The sequence below is a fragment of the Muntiacus reevesi genome, chromosome 2 (genome assembly GCF_963930625.1).
Source record: "Muntiacus reevesi chromosome 2, mMunRee1.1, whole genome shotgun sequence".
Taxonomy (NCBI): Eukaryota; Metazoa; Chordata; class Mammalia; order Artiodactyla; family Cervidae; genus Muntiacus; species Muntiacus reevesi.
The window spans coordinates 215,062,623-215,081,704 of record NC_089250.1 but is presented as its reverse complement, the minus strand read 5'-3'; the positions used below and the strand labels follow the sequence as shown (position 1 = coordinate 215,081,704).

Sequence of the window (19,082 nt, the reverse complement as noted above, 5' to 3'; positions counted from 1 at the left end):
AAGCTGAAACTCCAGTACTTTGCCCACCTCATGTGAAGAGCTGACTCATTGGAAAAGACCCTGATGCTGGGAAAGATTGAGAGCAGGAGGAGAAGGGTATGACAGAGGATGAGATGGTTGGATGGCATCACCGACTCGATGGACATGGGTTTGGGTGGACTCCGGGAGCTGGCAGTGGACAGGGAGGCCTGGCATGCTGCGATTCATGGGGTCACAAAGAGTTGGACATGACTGAGCAACTAACTGAATACATAAAAAACAAACAGAAAATAAAGCATTTTGAACCTTACAGTACAGGACTTTGAGAAGTAGAGTGTGACAGCTGGCACACAGGGGCTGCGTTGAGTGAATATGCACGAGGGGTCACTGACTGGAGGAGGAGAGGGAGGGGTGGGAGACAGCAGAGCTGAAGGGCCCTCGGCGATGGGAGGTTGAGGGCAAGCTGCAAGTTCACTCACGCGTGCTGATGACGGCATGGGCTCTGCTTCCTTGCTGGATTCAGTTCTGTCTACCCTCTTGAAAAAACAATTCAACGGTGTCTGGGTAGTGGCTCTTTTTTTCTTGCCGTAGATGACATGGTGGCACTGGGTTGCATTCTGAATGCTGCAGCCTTCATGTAGCAGTCTATGTTCAGGTCCTGTGCCTCAAAAACTAACAGTGCTTCTTTGAATCAAATCCCCTTCCCATTTCCTATGTTGTCCGTCCCTTTGGTTCTGTAGCTAGTTCTTCCTCGTGTTTCTCTTCTTCCTTTCTCTGGGTCTCCACTGCATTAGGTCTTCGTTAGTTAGCTCCTCATGTTGCCCAGCAAGGATGAGCTTGCTTCAGTGAAGTCACCCTCTGCAGATCTAGCTGGAAATAAAGATGATGTACTACTGTACTCTTCACAGCATTGCACAGTAAAGTACACAAATGCACAGCCGCTTGTAGAGGATGCGTGCGTGTGACCTTGTGTGCCACACACACGAGCTAGCTTAAGTGTTTGGACATGTGGACACATGTTTGCATCTTTGAAAGTTTGCAGCTTGAAGCTTCATATGAGAGGGACTTACGGTATGGTGTTAAAGAATTTCCAATTTCGTTTTTTTACATGTAACTATCCAGTTTTCAGCACCATTTATTGAAGAGACTGTTTTTCCTCCATTGTGTAGTCTTGCCTCCTTTGTTGTAGATTAGTTGACCATAGGTGCATGGGTTTATTTCTGGGTTTTCTGTCCTGTTCTAGTGATTTATATTTTTATGCTAGTACCATAATGTTTTGATGACTGTAGCTTTGTAAAATGGTCTCAAGTCAGGGAGCCTGATTTCTCCAATTCTGTTTTCTTTCTAAAGATTGCTTTTGGCTATTTGGGGTCTTTTGTGGCTCTGTACAAATTTTAAGACTTTTTTTGTTCTGGTTCTGTGAAAAACACCATTGGTAATTTGATAGGGATTGCGTTGAATCTGTAGATTGCCTTGGGTAGTATAGTCACATAATCATGTTGGCAGTATTGATTCTTCCATTCTGCAACATGCCTCTGCTTGTGTCATCTTCGATTTCTTACATCAGTGTCATATAGTTTTGAGTATAAGTCTTTTGTCTTCTTTGTTGTTGTTGTTCAGTCTTGAAGTCGTGTCTGACTCTTAGAGACCTCATGGACTGCAACATGCCAGGCTTCCCTGTCCTTCACTATCTCCCAGAGTTTGCTCAAATTCATGTCTTGTTAAGTCAGTGATGTCATCCAACCATCTCATCCTCCGCTGCCCTCTTCTTTTGCCTTCAGTCTTTCCCAGCATCATGGTCTTTTCCAATGACTCAACTCTTAACATCAGGAGGCCAAAGTGTTAGAGCTTCCCTTGGCAAGCCAAGGACTCATACTCTGCTGCTGCCCCAGGGACCTGAGATCTGGGACATGATCCACTTTCACAACCCATGACCCATGCAACACCACCACCGTCCCACACCAGATGCCTCAGCCTCTGTAAAGCAGCTCGGGGACAAGCAGAGGACACACATGGACTGTGGAGCTGACCACTTCCAAGAACACACTTGATTTCTCTGGGGTCAGTTACTCCTGAACCACTGAACAGTTCTGTAGTTACCATCTCATCATTTAGATTTGAGACGGAAGTTCAGGGAAACCAAGTCCCTTTCTTGATGTCACAGAGGATCTGAAACTGGGCACATACAAAGCCCAAACCCTCTCCACTGTACACCAGTTGCTTCCACCCGCCTTCTTAAACCTCATCAGCTGCAAAGTGTGCTCACCCAATTATGGAGCGTGCTTCCCTCAGGCAGAACTCCGGCCCCAGCAGAAATGCACTTTCTGCGTTTTCCCCTCTCTGAAGCATTCTTCCACCACACACGGTGTGTACAAATGTGATCCATACTTGAGATGTTGAAAATCTAGGGTTACTTTTCTACCATTAAGGCAGGAAGTGTTAATCATCTCCTGAGCACTTACCACATGCTAGGTAATGTGATGGACAGTTTACATGCATTATCTCATTTAAACCTTAAAACAAGCCGTGGAACTAGGTGGTATAATACCCATTTTACAGATGGGGGAACTGAGGCTCAGAGAGGTTATGAAACACCCAAGGTCACACAACTTATGGATGGTAGCTGAAAAAATCAAACCCAAGTTTGTCTGGCATGAGGTGTAACTAGCATGTTACAGTTTTCCCCTCTTCAAACATCATAGCTCCCACCAGCTGGATGCCTGTTGGCTGTAAAACGATCAGGTTTTTTTCCCCTGGCAACTCAAAAGATCCATACCAGATCTGTATTCGCAGTTCTCTAATACCCCATTGAATCCACACTGCCTGGGTGTCTCTAGATGGGACCACAGTATTCACATTACAAGCCTTTTGCACCTAAAAGGAGACAGGCTGGATTGGAAGAGCTTTAAAAGATAACCTGTTTCCACCTCTCCTGGTCATGGGGTTCTTACTTCAAGCCTCAGTCCTTAAAGAAGCTCCAGCTGCCTAGGACAGTGGCCTCAGCATACCACCTTGGCAGGCGTTGGGATAGGCCTTGGGAGGCGAAGGGTGAGGGGTGGAGGGGTGACACTGGCCCTGTGGGACCGTCCGGCACTTGCACCGCGCTTTCCAGTCCAGGAGCACAGTCTTTGCTGAGGCTCTGGTTTCTTTGGTACCCGGTGTGGGGCAGGGAGACGTGCTGCTGCCTTGTGGACCTCTCAGGCAGCAACAGCTCTAAACCTGAGTCTGTGGGCACTAGTCATGCGGGGCTCTGAATGATCCTCTCCCTGGAGAAATGATACGCAGGAGGTAACAGAAGAAGAATTCAAAGGTTGGAGTTCAAGAGGCAGTTCAAACAGCAAATTTTTCTTACATTGAAACAAAAAGGAAACCAGAATCCGGCTCCTGTGGAAATCCTGGGCCACCCAATTCAAAGAGGAAGGCACAGCAGAACTACAGGGAGCTCTCATTGGCAGCAGGTAGCAGAAAGTGTACAAACAATAAATACTGCAGAAGACCAGGAGAACATCCTAGGCTGCAGGGGGAGTGCAGTTGACAACAGCCACTATAGACAAGTGCATGCAGGCTCCTTTAGACACGAAAAGCAGCCTAGGATGTTGCAGTCCACCTCCGGGGTCTAGACCCTAGGAAAACGTCCCTCCAGGACACACATGCATCCAGCGTTCTTTGTGGTGGTATTTACAACAGCCAGGGCACGCGAGCAACCAAAACTTGATCCACAGACGAATGGAGGCTGGAGATGTTCTGCACACCTTCCTGGGCTGCGACTGCCACACACGAGAGGATGAAGTGGGGCCAGCTGCAGCAGTGTAGATGTGGACCAGGCGGTGCTCACACTAGGCAGGTCATCAGAGACCGAAAGTGTGCTCTCACCCAGGGGTGAAATCTGCACACAGGTGGAAAAAAATTATTAGGCCAAGCAGACTCAGAAGCCTAGAAAACTTCGACTGTATTGGCAGGAAAGAACACAGGGGAGTGGAAGAGGAGGTAACTGAGGAGATTGGTATTACCATATATTACCATATAAAATTCTAGATAGATAAATACACAGATAGACAAAAAACGAACAGAAACATGCTCCATAGAATAAGGACGTGGACTCTACACCCTCTCACAGGCTCTATGTGATTACAAACAGGCCCGTGAATAAAGGACAGGCACATGTGTATGTATAACTGAATGACCTTGTTGTGCACCAAAAACAAACAACTGTGTAACCCAACTAAAATACTCCAACAGAAAATAAAAATTACTGCCGGATAAATCCCCCCAAACCAATGTCTGCTGCATTCTCCTCAGGCCTCCGAACCCCGTGCTGCTGTCTCATGCCTGGGTTTAGTGGTCTTGACTTCGAGGTCAAACTGTGGTCTCTACGACAGAGCTGGAAAGGTGGTGCCAGCCCGTGAGCTGCAGTAATATCCTGACCGCCTGCCCCCTCTACATGGGACCGCCACCTTAAAATTCAGATGGTCCTCCTACACCTAAAGCAAGCCTCTTGCACCTAGAAAATGGTAGACTGTCTGAGTTGAAAGAGATTTGAAGACTCACACTATCTCCACCTCTTTCAGTCAGTGGATTCTTATTTCCAAGCCTCTCTCCTTAGAGAAATTTCACCTGCCTAGGACAGCTACCTTGGCATAACACTTTGGCAGGGATTGACGTAACTCTGAGGGTGAAGGGTAAGGGGCCGAAGGAATGACACTCGGGCCCAATGTGTCTGTTCTGCACTTCCCACCACACTTTCCCGTCACTGGAACACAATATTTGGCAAGGAATAAAGCAGGGTCTCCTGCATTGCAGGCAGATTCTTTCCCAGCTGAGCTATCAGGGAAGCCCTTGGGAAGGCTCAGGTTTCCCCAGTACGCAGAGCAGGGCAGGAAGAAATGCTGTGCCTTGTGGCCATTGGGGGCAACAGCAACTCAAATGCAGGACCTATGGGTACTTCGTATTCTCTTTCCGACTCTGCAGTCCCATGGAGTATACAGCCCGTGGAATTCTCCAGGCCAGAATACTGGAGGGGGTTGCCTTTCCTTTCTCCAGGGGATCTTCCCAACCCAGGGATCAAACCCAGATCTCCCGCACTGCATGCAGATTCTTTACTAACTGAGCTTCTAGGGAAGCCCTGCAAAATGATCCCTTCGCTGAAGAAATGACATGCAGGAAGTAACAGAAACAGAACTCAAATAGAGGCCACCCTTCAGGAGCCAATTTCAAACATCATATTTTGCTTACACTAAAGAAAAAAAGAAGGAAACCAAAATCCTGCTCCTATGGATATCCAGGGCTGCCCAAATGAAACAGGAAGGCACAAATACTCCGGAAGGTCTGATCAGAGGTGCTCAGAGTGTCCCACGGGTGGTTGGCAGCTATTCAGCCACGTGATTTGTGTAGTCAGGATACCACAGTGCTTCTCCGTGTGAAGTCTCTGGGGCCTGCTGGACTCCATCTTATCTCTTACAATAAGTCTGAGTCCCAGGAGGAGGCTCAGAGGAAGATGATGTGAAACAGACTTAGCGGGAGGGATGGCTTTGGTGAAGCTTAGCTTTTTATAAAATTTTATTTTTTATGCGATTTTTAAAGGTTACTCTCCATTTATGGTGACTATTAATACCAAATACGGCTATATTCCCAGTGTTGTACAATACATTGTTTTTTGTTGTTTAGTCATTAAGTCTTGTCCAGCTCTTTGCAACCCCTTGGACTGTAGCCTGACAGGCTACATCTGTCCATGGGATTCTCCAGGCAAGAATATTGGAGTTGCCATTTCCTCCTTCAGGGGATCTTCCTGACCCAGGGATCCAACCCATGTCTCCTGCATTGGCAGGCAGATTCTTTATGACTGAGCCACCAGGGAAGCCCAATACATTCTTATAACTTATTTTTAAAACAGATATTTATTTATTTGGCTATGAAGCCTCTTTTACATGTGACACTTGGGATTTTTTTTTTTGAGGTGTGTGTGTGTGGTATGTGGGATCTAGTTCCCTGACCAGGGGTCGAAACTGGCCCTCCAGCATTGGGAGCTCAGAGTCTTAGCTACTGGACCCCAGGGAAGTCCCCTTATAGCCTATTCTAGGGGTTCCCAACCTCTTTGGCACCAGGGACTGATTTTGTTCCATGGATGGGAGTGGAGGATGGTTTCGGGATGATTCAAGCACATTGACTGTGCACTTTATTTTTATTACTATTATTATGTCAGCTCCACCTCAGATCGTCAGCCATTAGATCCCAGAGGTGGGGGTCTCCTGGCCTAGTCTACATCCAATAGTGTGTGCCTCCCACTCCCCCCACCCCTATTGTGCCCCTCCCAACTTTCTCCACTGGTAACTGCTAGTTTGTTCTCTATATCTGTGAGTCTGCTGCTTTTTTGTTATATTCATTAGAGTTTGTTGTCTTTTTTGGTTCCACATATAAGTGATGTAGGTATTTGTCTTCCTCTGTCTGACTTATTCAATTAGCATAATGCCCTCTGAGTCCACCTGTATTGCAGCAAATGGCAAAATGTCATTCTTTTTATGGTTGCGTAGTATTCCATTGCATACGTGTACCATATCTTTATCCATTCCTCTGTTGATGGACACTGAGGTGGTTTCTGTGTCCTGGCTACGGTAAACAGTGCTGCAGTGAACACTGGGGAGCATGTATCCTTTGGAAGGCTACGGTAAACAGTGCTGCAGTGAACACTGGGGAGCATGTGTCCTTTGGAAGGCTACTGTAAACAGTGCTGCAGTGAGCACTGGGGAACATGTGTCCTTTGGAAGGCTACTGTAAACAGTGCTGCTGTGAACATCTGGGTGCGTGTGTCCTTCTGAGTTAGTGTTTCTGTTTTTGTTTTAGTTTTTCAGATCCATATGCAGGAGTGAAATTGCTGGGTCACATGGTAGTTCTATTATTAGATTTGTGAGACACTTACATTCTGTTTTCTGCAGTGGCATCACCTCTTACATTCCTACCAACAGTGTAAGGGGTGTTTCGCTTTCCGTAAGGCTTAACTTTTATCACTGCATAGTCTTATGTTTATTGAAAAAACACTGAGAATCAAGGTTTAAAAAGAAGAAAACAACTGTGCTACACAAATACAGCCAGTGTTGAAGAGATGTACTTCCTTCTGCTGGTATGTTTGTTAAAACACTGGAGAGACCTTATAAGTACTTTTACACTACTTATATTTCCCTGAACATAGTAGTGTGAGCTCTGCCTCTTTAAGTGTTCTTTGAAAGCATGACATTAGTTGGGTTTATAATATACAACCCGGATATGATCGAAATATTTAATCATGCTTTGTCAGTCATCAGTTTCTGACTATACACCATTATATAGGACAGTTTAAAGAATACCATAAGCTTGACTCCTAGTGGTTCTTCTTCATAGGTTCTTAAAAGAGCAAATGCTGAATTGGTGTTTAAATATATTAAATGCTTTTAATTTTTTGTAACTTTATTTTTGGCTGTGCTGGGTCTTCGTTGCTGGGCGGGCTTTCTCTAGTTGCAGTGAGCGGGGGCTCTTCTCTGGTTGTGGTGCTCGGGCTTCTCACTGCAGTGGCTTCTCTTTTTGGGGAGCACAGGTTCTAGGGCGTGTGGGCTTCAGTACTTGTGGCTCCTGGGCTCTGGAGCACAGGGTTAATGGTTGTGGTGCACGAGCATGTGGGATCTTCCTGGATCAGGGACTGAACCCATGTCCCCTGAATTGGCAGGCAGATTCTTATCCACTGTGCCACCAGGGAATCCCACGAAGTCAATTTAAAAACAAAAACAAAAACCTTGGTTCTTTTATATTCAATTAGTGCTTTTAGGTATAATATTTTTTCCCTCAAAATCATACCTATGATATATTCCAATTTTTTTAATTAAACTCCAATCATATTTCCTTTAAAAATATATAATCTTATTTTTAGAGTTGCTATGTGGAGTGGTGTAAGGCTTGTGCTTTCCTCTCGTCTAAGTAGACAGTTTCCTCAGCGTCATTTTGCATGTGCATGCATGGCACTGCTTTTATCATGTGCCTGATCCTGGCTGCACGTGGAGGTGTGAGAACACCAGATGCACAGAGATGTTTTTTTCCATGGCTCTTAAGTACAGTGTTTCTCTAACACTCCATACCAAAGAACTGAGGCATGCCTTTCTCAGAAAGGTTTGTATGACAATGAATTCTCAAAAGCTAAAAGCTTTAGTAACCAGGGATAATTTTTACAACAAGAATGTTGCCTTTTTTCCTTCAGCTGAACATATTTATTTTGTTTATTTGGTTTGGCATGTGGTTGACTTACAATGTTGTGTTAGTTTCAGGTTTACAGTATAGTAGTTTAGTTGTTTATATACATATGTTCATTCTTCTTCAGATTCTTTCTTGTGTAAGTTATTACAGAATATTGAGTAGAGTTCCCTGTGTTATGCAGTAGGTCTTTGTTGATTATCTGTTCTATATATGGCTTGACTTCCCTGATGGCTCAGATGGTAAAGTGTCTGCCTACAATGCAGGAAACCCAGGTTCGATCCCTGGGTTGGGAAGATCCTCTGGAGAAGGAAATGGCAACCCATTCCAGTACTCTTGCCTGGAAAATCCCATGGACAGAGGAACGTGGTAGGCTACAGTCCATGGAGTCGCAAAGAGCTGGACACAGCTGAGAGACTTCACTTTCACTTTTCTATATATATTCATTCCTATTTTATCCTTCCTATATCCTTCCTTCACATTTCCCATTTGGTAACTGTAAGTTTGTTATCTGTGAGTCTGTTTCTATTTTATAAATAAGTTCATTTGTATTGTTTTTTAAAATTAGATTCCACCTATAAGTGATATTATATATTTGTCTTTCTTGGTCTGACTTACTTCACTTAGTATGATAATCTCTAGGTCCATCCAAGTTGCTGCAAATGGCATTATTTCATTCTTTTTTATGGCTGAGTAGTATTCCTGTGTGTGTGTGTGTGTGTGTGTGCGTGTGTGCATGCATGCATGCATGTGTGTATACGCACACACATATTCTTTATTCATTTCTTGATGAACAGTTAGGTTGCTTCCATGTCCTGGCTGTTGTAAGTAGTGCTGCTAGGAACATGGGAGTGCCTGCGTATTTTGGAATTATGGCTTTCTCTGGATATATGCTCAGAGGTGGGATTGCTGGATCACATGATAGGCAAGAACATTGCCCTTTATTTATTTATTTTTTCATTTATTTTTATTAGCTGGAGGCTAATTACTTCATAACATTGCAGTGGGTTTTGTCATACATTGACATGAATCAGCCATGGAGTTACATGTGTTCCCCATCCCGATCCCCCCTCCCACCTCCCCCTCCACCCGATTCCTCTGGGTCTTCCCAGTGCACCAGGCCCGAGCACTTGTCTCATGCATCCCACTTGGGCTGGTGATCTGTTTCCCTATAGATAATATACATGCTGTTCTCTCGAAACATCCCACCGTCGCCTTCTCCCACAGAGTCCAAAAGTCTGTTCTGTACATCTGTGTCTCTTTTTCTGTCTTGCACATAGGGTTATCATTACCATCTTTCTAAATTCCATATATATGTGTTAGTATGCTGTAATGATCTTTATCTTTCTGGCTTACTTCACTCTGTATAATGGGCTCCAGTTTCATCCATCTCATTAGAACTGATTAAATGAATTATTTTTAATGGCTGAGTAATACTCCGTGGTGTATATGTACCACAGCTTCCTTATCCATTCATCTGCTGATGGGCATCTAGGTTGCTTCCATGTCCTGGCTATTATAAACAGTGCTGCGATGAACATTGGGGTGCATGTGTCTCTTTCAGATCTGGTTTCCTCAGTGTGTATGCCCAGAAGTGGTATTGCTGGGTCATATGGCAGATCTATTTCCAGCTTTTTAAGAAATCTCCACACTGTTTTCCATAGTGGCTGTACTAGTTTGCATTCCCACCAACAGTGTAAGAGGGTTCCTTTTTCTCCACACCCTCTCCAGCATTTATTGCTTGTAGACTTTTGGATAGCAACCATCCTGACTGGCGTGTAATGGTACCTCATTGTGGTTTTGATTTGCATTTCTCTGATAATGAGTGATGTTGAGCATCTTTTCATGTGTTTGTTAGCCATCTGTATGTCTTCTTTGGAGAAATGTCTGTTTAGTTCTTTGGCCCATTTTTTGATTGGGTCATTTATTTTTCTGGAATTGAGCTGCAGGAGTTGCTTGTATATTTTTGAGATTAATCCTTTGTCTGTTGCTTCATTTTCTATTATTTTCTCCCAATCTGAGGGCTGTCTTTTCACCTTACTTATAGTTTCCTTTGTTGTGCAAAAGCTTTTAAGTTTCATTAGGTCCCATTTGTTTATTTTTGCTTTTATTTCCAGTATTCTGGGAGGTGGGTCATAGAGGATCCTGCTGTTATTTATGTCGGAGAGTGTTTTGCCTATGTTCTCCTCTAGTTTTATAGTTTCTGGTCTTACATTTAGATCTTTAATCCATTTTGAGTTTATTTTTGTGTATGGTGTTAGAAAGTGTTCTAGTTTCATTCTTTTACAAGTGGTTGACCAGTTTTCCCAGCACCACTTGTTAAAGAGGTGGTCTTTTTTCCATTGTATGTCCTTGCCTCCTTTGTCAAAGATAAGGTGTCCAAGGAAATCGAAACTGTAATCAGAAATTTTCCAGCAAACAAAAGCCCAGGACCTGATGGCTTCACAGCTGAATTCTACCAAAAATTTAGAGAAGAGCTAACACCTATCTTACTCAAACTCTTCCAGAAAATTGCAGAAGGTAAACTTTCAAACTCATTCTATGAGGCCACCATCACCCTAATTCCAAAACCAGACAAAGATGCCACAAAAAAAGAAAACTACAGGCCAATATCATTGATGAACATAGATGCAAAAATCCTTAACAAAATTCTAGCAAACAGAATCCAACAACATATTAAAAAAATCATACACCATGACCAAGTGGGCTTTATCCCAGGAATGCAAGGATTCTTTAATATCCGCAAATCAATCAATGTAATACACCACATTAACAAATTGAAAGATAAAAACCATATGATTATCTCAATAGATGCAGAGAAAGCCTTTGACAAGATTCAACACTCATTTATGATTAAAACTCTCCAGAAAGCAGGAATAGAAGGAACATACCTCAACATAATAAAAGCTATATATGACAAACCCACAGCAAGCATCACCCTCAATGGTGAAAAATTGAAAGCATTTCCCCTGAAATCAGGAAAAAGACAAGGGTGCCCACTCTCACCACTACTATTCAACATAGTGTTGGAAGTTTTGGCCGCAGCAATCGGAGCAGAAAAAGAAGTAAAAGGAATCCAGATAGGAAACGAAGAAGTGAAACTCTTGCTGTTTGCAGATGACATGATCCTGTACATAGAGAACACTAAAGAGTCTACCAGAAAATTATTAGAGCTAATCAATGAATATAGTAAAGTTGCAGGATATAAAATTAACACACAGAAATCCCTTGCATTCCTATACACTAACAATGAAAAAACAGAAAGAGAAATTAAGGAAACAATACCATTCACCATTGCAACAAAAAGAATAAAATACTTAGGAGTATATCTACCTAAAGAAACAAAAGACCTATACATAAAAAACTATAAAACACTGATGAAAGAAATCAAAGAGGACACAAACAGATGGAGAAACATACCATCTTCATGGATTGGAAGAATCAATATTGTCAAAATGGCTATTCTACCCAAAGAAATCTATAGATTCAATGCAATCCCTATCAAGCTGCCAACGGTATTTTTCACAGAACTAGAACAAATAATTTCACAATTTGTATGGAAATACAAAAAATCTCGAATAGGCAAAGTAATTTTGAGAAAGAAGACTGGAACTGGAGGAATCAACCTGCCTGACTTCAGACTCTACTACAAAGCCACAGTCATAAAGACAGTATGGTACTGGCACAAAGACAGAAATATAGATCAATGGAACAGAATAGAAAGCCCAGAGATAAGAACATTGCCCTTTAATGCAACTAATATACCACATTTATCTCAACCCACAAGTTTACCAAGGTCAGTTGTCAAGGTTCTTGTCCTAGGGGAGTTCAGACTTGTTGATGAACTATCTAAGAAGCTCATCTCAGACCATGGAAGTTTTCTACTATGTCAACTTCAAATGAATTGATGCTGCTGTGTAGTTGGATTCTCTGATTCCATTTTTTTTTTTTTGCCTTGATTTTTTAACCTTCTTTTTGCCTTTTTAAAAATCAATTGAATTTTTTTTAAATTGGAGGATAATTGCTTTACAATGTTGTATTGGTTTCTGCCAAACATCAACATGAATCAGCCATAGGTATTCACATGTCTCCTCCCTCTTGAACCTCCCTCCCACTCGCCCTGCTCATCCCACCCGCCCTGCTCATCCCACCCCTTTAGGTCATCATAGACCATTGGGTTGAGCTCCACCTGTGTTAGACAGCAGCTTGTGTTAGACAGCAACTTCCCACCAGCTATCTACTTTACATATTGTAAGTAGTGTATATGTTTCAGTGCTACTCTCTCAATTCGTCCCACCCTCGCCTTCTCCCGCCCTATCCACAAGTTTGTTCTCTGTGTCTGTGTCTCTCTTCCTGCCCTGCAAATAGGTCCAGCAGTACCATTTTTTCTAGATCCCATATATATGTGTTAATACATGGTATTTGTTTTTCTCTTTCTGACTTACTTTGCTCTGTATAACAGGCTCTGGGTTCATCCATGTCACCAGAACTGACTCAAATGTATTTCTTTTTATGGCTGAGTGATATTCCATCATATATATGTACCACAATTTATTTATCCACTCATCTGTCAATGGAAATTTACGTTGCTTCCATGTCTTGGCTGTTGTAGATAATGCTGCAGTGCTCCGATTCCATCTTTATTTTCTAGATTCCACAATTCCTTGGTCCTGGAGACTCTTTCTAAGTCTGATCCTGCTGGACAGGCAAGATGGCAGAATCAGACCACCTGCTGTGGTATCTAGAAAAGCTTAATAAAAAGGAATTTATGAGATGGAAGATCCACCTTGGACAAAAACATGTGGAGCTCAGACTGCCAGAGATCCCAACTTTCGATCTAAGGACAACCAAAGAAGACCTGGTCAACCTGTTGGTGACCTCTTACAAGGCACAGCATGTCTGGAACATGATGTTCAGCATCTTTGAAAAGCTCCTTCGTAGAGCTCTCTGTGAGAAGATCAACACCGGGTGAAACTGTGAGTTAGTGGGGAGGGTTGGGGGCAGTTTTTAGGAAGCCTGATGGTTTTAATAAACTAAGAGAGCTGGTCTTCAGACCTGGAAAGCCATCAGAAGACCAGTGATTAACCGGGTGTGGGTCCTGTCCTGTCCTGTGACTTTGTGATTCTGCCCAAATGTCTTCCATCCTGCTTAGGAAAGTAGCCAGCCAAAGGATAAGACCCAGCCAAAGAGAGTGCTCCAGCTAGCATAGATTCCAAGCCTAACGCTTTGCACAGAACTGTAAGATATGGCCAGAGAAATCAGTTTGTTGTTGTTCACTGACTCAGGCATGTCTGACTCTTTGCAACCCCATGGACTGCAGCACTCCAGGCTTGCCTGTCCTTCACCATCTCCTGGAGTTTGCTCAGATTCATGTCCATTGAGTCGATGATGCCATCTAACCGTCTCATCCTCTGCCGCCCCCTTCTCCTCTTGTCCTCAATCTTTGCCAACATCAAGGTCTTTTCCAGTGATTTGGCTCCTCGCATCAGGTGGTCAAAGTATTGGAGCTTCAGCTTCAGCCTCAGTCCTCCCAATGAGTATTCAAGGTCCTTTCCTCTGCCAGGGTGCTCAGGCAGCTCAGATGGGCGGGGTTGGGACCGGGTAGCTGTTTGAGTTAGCTCGGTGCGGGACAGATCCTCCCGCCCCTCAAGCTCACTGCTGCTGGGAACAGGCAGATCAGTTATGTGCAGTCACAGCCTCAGCCCCCGGGACAGCTCTCAGAGGCCAGCTGGCTTTTCTTCCTCCATCAAGTTCTGATGTGATAGCAGAAGATCTGTTCTGGCTGCCCTTGCCCTGGGGATAAAATTTTCTTCAGGTGTTTTTTTACCAAGGGAAGTCTCATCTCTGTCTGAAAGTTTGTTTACTCACTTTTGCATTCCAGGTGGCGCTAGTGGTAAAGAACCTGTGTGCCAGTGCAGGAGATGTAAGAGACACAGGTTCAATCCCTGGGTCAGGAAAATCCTCTGGAGAAGGAAATGACAACCCACTCCAGTGTTCTTGCCTAGGAAATCCCAGGGACAGAGGAACCTGGTAGGCTACAGTCCATGTGGTTACAAAGAGTCAGACACAACTGAGCAACTGATCAACAACATCAACAATGATGTACACAAATGAGAAAATCAGAGAAAAAATAAATATATAATTAATGGTTGATAATCAAAGATCTAATGATTAGCTGCTTTGAGCCAGTTTATATCAGGAAACTATCTCTGGGACATAGTGAAGGACAGGGAAGCCTGACATGCTGCAGTCCATGGGGTCCAAAAGAGTCGAACACGACTGAGTGATTGAACAACAAAACCAGGAAGCAGTCTCAGAACTCAAGAATAATGACTTCATTTTACATAAAAATTTTCCTTTGATGTGTTATAACTAAAGGTTGTTGAAAAATGCTGTGGAACCCGAAAGGTGAAAGAAATAAAGTTTTTCTTATGCCAAAATACTTGAGAAAGAAGCTGTTAGGCTCCGCACCAGTGGTGAAAGAGATCTGCAGCTTGTTATTTGGATCTATTTTACTTTATTTGATTCTACTGATGAAAACTAGGTTTTCGCAATCTTCTTTTAAAATGTTATAGCAAATATCTTGTACCTGTGTCTCTGTGATGAATGCTAAGTCGTGTTCAAATATATATAGCCCACCACGCTTCTCTGTCCATGGGATTTCTGAGGCAAGAATACTGGAGTGGGTTGCCATTCTTCTCCAGGGGATCTTCCCAATCCAAGCATCGAACCTGTGTCTCCTGTGTTAGGAGGAGGATTCTTCTTTTTTTTTTAATCACTGAGCCACCTTGGAAACCCTTTAAGTACAGATACTGGGTGTGTGTGTGCACGCGTGCACTTAGTTGCTCAGTCGTGTGTGACTCTTTGCAACCCCATAGACTGTATAGTCCATGGAATTCTCGAGGCCAGAATACTAGAGTGGGTAGCCTTTCCCTTCTCCAGGGGATCTTTGCAACCCAGGGATTGAACCCAGGTTCAATCCGCTGCACTGCAGGTGCATGCTTTACCATCTGAGCCACCAGGGAAGCCACCAGATTTTTGACAAAGGCTGAGTCTGCTATGAAATCTGTTTTCTTAAATAATGATGTATCTTGATGCCTGAAGAAGAATAGCTTGAATATTAATTTGGCCATTTGAACTATTGCAGGTTATATTGGCATTTATTATTTAGAGGTTTTCTCCCCCTCTCCCTCAACTTAGAATGTTGGAGGTGAAAACTACCCACGGTCCGCAGCAGATATCCCTCTCTGTCACTAGATGGCAGCCGAATGCAATGACAGAATCAGTGGCTTGCAGCTTCTTCTCTGAGTCTTGGATTGCTTTCCTCCAAGGCTGTTAAAACTCCAGCTTCCTGGCCTCTTCAAAGAATCACAGCACTGACATCCAGGAGCCGGGATTAATTCTCTGTAAACAAACGATTTTGATCAAGACCTTCTCTGCCAGAATGGACAGTTACTGTCAAGTGGTTTACACAGAGGTTAAAGGAGAGAGAAGTTACGAGACTGCAGCAGGGCATGATTGTCGATGATGCCCAGAAAGGGACAGCGCATCGATGAGGTGGAAGCAGAGGCAGCGAGGAGCGGTTCTGCTGGCGGGGTCTGTGGTAGACCATGGCCTGGAACAGACTGGGCTGCTTAGAGGGAGGAGAGGGGTGGAGTGCTACTCCTTTCGGGTTTTTTTTGGGAGGTGTCCCATCTTCCTTTTTTTGTGAAATGATTTTCTGCCAGTGATCTTATTACCATGGAAAGAGATAGTCATACCTGTGGAGGGTATATGATGTTGGATAGTGACATATAGAGATGAGCTCATGAATTTCATGTAAAAAGTGTCTTTCTCTGTATTTATAGAGGTAGAAATTGAGACAAAGGGAACTGAAGTTGCTTAGCAAAATTACTACCAATTAAGCTTTATTTTTTACGTTAGAGACTGACTATTCAATACATCTGGGTTAGGAACCACGTGACTGCAGTTTTCCCTCCTCCTTCTCACTGGACAGCCCATGCTCGGGAGGAGAGGCCGACAGGCCTGTCAGGGTCTGTGCGTTCACAGTGCTGGGACTCAGCGGAGCAGAGAGCACTTTTGAAAGAAGGCACGAGTGACTGAAAGTCTGAAATCAGTTGAGAGGCGCAGAGAGGGGCTGCCTCATTCTTAGGCAGAAGACATGGCTTCCGAAGCAGTGTGATTCCAAGGGCCATAAAATACCACCCTTCCACCCCCTGTAGTGTGATAACAAGCAAGTTCTGGACCCTTAGGGAACCAGGGTGCCTGGAATTCCAACAATGGAGATTCATTGTTTAGGCCAAGCTTTGCTTCCTCCGGAGTTTTATTTTGAAATGCAAACATCCCTATTGAGGCTAACCCTGCCATGTGACAAGGCGAGCTCCTTTGGGCAGCTGAGCCTTGATTGAGGAGTCAGGATGGGGTGGGAGGTGACAGCAAAGAGAGGAGTTAAAAAGTGGGGAGACTTGGGACTGACCCCACACTTGGTTGATTTCCCAGTTTGTTTTCATGGTGAAAATTTGGACCTGCAATATCATCTGACGTGGAGAATCCTGAGAGCTTGACTTCCATCAGTTGAATGTAACTGGGGAGGAGTTGTTTTTCTTCTTTATGATTCTCTTTGCCTCCCCTCATCAGAGGCTCTGGTTAGGGCAGGTGTGGGCACTGCCTGTACAGAGGGCCACTCGGCTTTACCCAGTAGCGTCAGGCGTGAGTTCTGTTCGCCCTGAGGCTGGTTGCTCCAGGAGGTGCTGGCTTCCTCTCCCTCCTGGAGACACACATGATTTCCTTGAAACACAGAGCACACATTTCTCATCTGTTATTAAGGCAGAATCCTGAGCAGAGAACAGTCCTGAGGTTTGTAAGTGCTGCATGAGAGGCACATAAATTCTTCTGATGCCAAGAGTGAATTCCTCTTTCCCTTTTCTCTTTCCCCTCTTTTATTACGTAATTGATCAGCAACATTGATCAGAAAAAATATGCCTTGTTGACCATATTCTTGGTTGAAGATCAAGGGTGTTGATTTTCTGTACATCAGTACCTGCAGCAGGTGCTAACTGGATGGGGTAAACCTGTTCAATGTGCCACCGAGTGGACCCCGGACGGCCGCACCCTTGAATGGTGTCCAGCCTCTTCTTTCCCTCCAGCACGCATTTCTTTTCTCAACCCGGATTTTGTCACTATTGTGAGAAAATTTTCCTTTGAAAGATAACTGTGTCAAGGCTTCTAGGGTTTTAGTTTTGAGTGTTGATGTATTCCCCTTTTTAATGTCGTTCTTTGTGTGTGTTTGGTCTTGGAGGTGGGCCTGTGTTACTTTCACTGTGGTAAGCAGTGCTTGTTATGGTGTGGGGGGAGGTCCAGCATTTGTGGACAGCTGGCTGGGAAGTGCGTGAGGAGGCCCTGGCTCTGGGATCTGGGAATCCCAAGTCAGAGCCCCTGCTGTGGAGTGACTGAGCTGCCCTGTGACCGAGGGGCACTCTAGACGGCAGCCCAGTTGACTCGGAGAGTCTAGTCCAACCTGGCCTTTGCTCTGGTAGCTCTTCTAGGCCCCGATTTTTGTTGAGGTTTCTCAGACACATAACTGAGTAGGCTCCTTTCCCATGACATCTCCCCGCTTTCCTGCTTTTGCCTGATGTTGCATTATAATGGCGCACTGCCTTATGACTCTTGGGGATTGGGCATCTTCACCTGTCCTTGCAACTACTTCAGTTCAGTCCAGTTTAGTCACTCAGTCGTCTCTGACTGTTTGTGACGAATAATGAGTTTTTTGTTTTTTTTTAGTGAGACCAAAAAGTTGGGAATGTCTTCAGATGATTGACTGATCTAACCATCAGCATACACGGAAGTGTTGAGAGAAGGAGTGAGGACGGTTCCTGCTCCCTTGAGATTTTATAAATGGAATCACCAGTCACCTAATGTACATTATGTTGCTGTTCCCCACCCACTGACAGGTGGTGTTCAAGGTTCCCTGGGCTTGAGGGGGGTCCATAAGTGCTGTAGATTGAATCAGTATTGAGAGTGTGTCCTAGGACCTCTTGGGGGCCAGGACCTCGGGTTGCCTGCTGTGGACTGAATTCCCCGCCTCTCGCCCCCATTCCTATGTCAAAGCCCTAATCCCCTGGGGTTAGTGCCCTTATGAGGAAAGACCCCAGAGAGCTGGCTTCCTCTCTTGCCACCACTTGAGGACACACAAGGCTGCTATCTCCACACCAGGAAGAGCGTTCTTACCAGACTTCTAGCCTCCAGAACTGTGAGAAGATTTCTGTTGAACCCCCCAGTCTAAGGTATTCTGTATAGCAGCCCAAGGAGGTTCGGACTACCGTGTCTGCAGAGGAATACGGTGATTTGGCCAGTAGGCTGTTTATTTTGGGGGCTGGGTGAGTTTGGTTAACCACTCTAGGTAGGTGTCCTGGGGACTTCTGTGGGCTCACAGTCACAGTCACAGACACTTTTCTTACTTCTGGTTGGGCATACCAAGTTTCCTCCCCGCTCTGCCCTGTAGGCTGTTACTAGACCCTGGTAAGAAAAAAGATCCAAGGAATTCAACTATTTTCTTGAGATTTCTGTATATCTTGGAAAAAACACAACAACCCAATCAATCAATGACCATTTATCAAAGTGCCTTCCTGTGCTCTTAGCGACACTTTTTTTTGGTTGAAGACATAACGTAATTTTCAGCTCAAGAACCAGCAGGGTAAAACCTGGAATTCCAGATCTCTTATCAGGAGTTGTAACAAGTCTGAGATTGTACCCTGCTTGCAAGTTAACTGGTGAGCCTGCTGCAGCATTATGGTCGCTGGCAGGAGACGCAGGTGTCCTGGCTCCGTGGAAGGACTTTGTTCTCATAGCAGTCGCGTGGCCAGAGAATGAGCATTTTCTTGGACAGGTTCAGT

At 44.3% G+C, this 19,082-nt stretch overlaps 1 long non-coding RNA gene and 1 other non-coding gene across 2 annotated transcripts in view; both read left to right on the top strand.

The window, feature by feature from the left end:
• Window positions 1–19,082, top strand: part of LOC136158604 (uncharacterized) — a 50,004-nt gene that overhangs the window by 27,292 nt on the left and 3,630 nt on the right. Inside the window, exon 4 of the long non-coding RNA XR_010661360.1 lies at window positions 12,842–13,166. This is a non-coding gene — a long non-coding RNA (uncharacterized lncRNA). The remainder of the gene's footprint in view (window positions 1–12,841; window positions 13,167–19,082) is intronic.
• On the top strand, window positions 8,415–8,486 carry TRNAC-ACA (transfer RNA cysteine (anticodon ACA)). The gene has a single exon. It is a non-coding gene; the product is annotated as a tRNA-Cys (tRNA).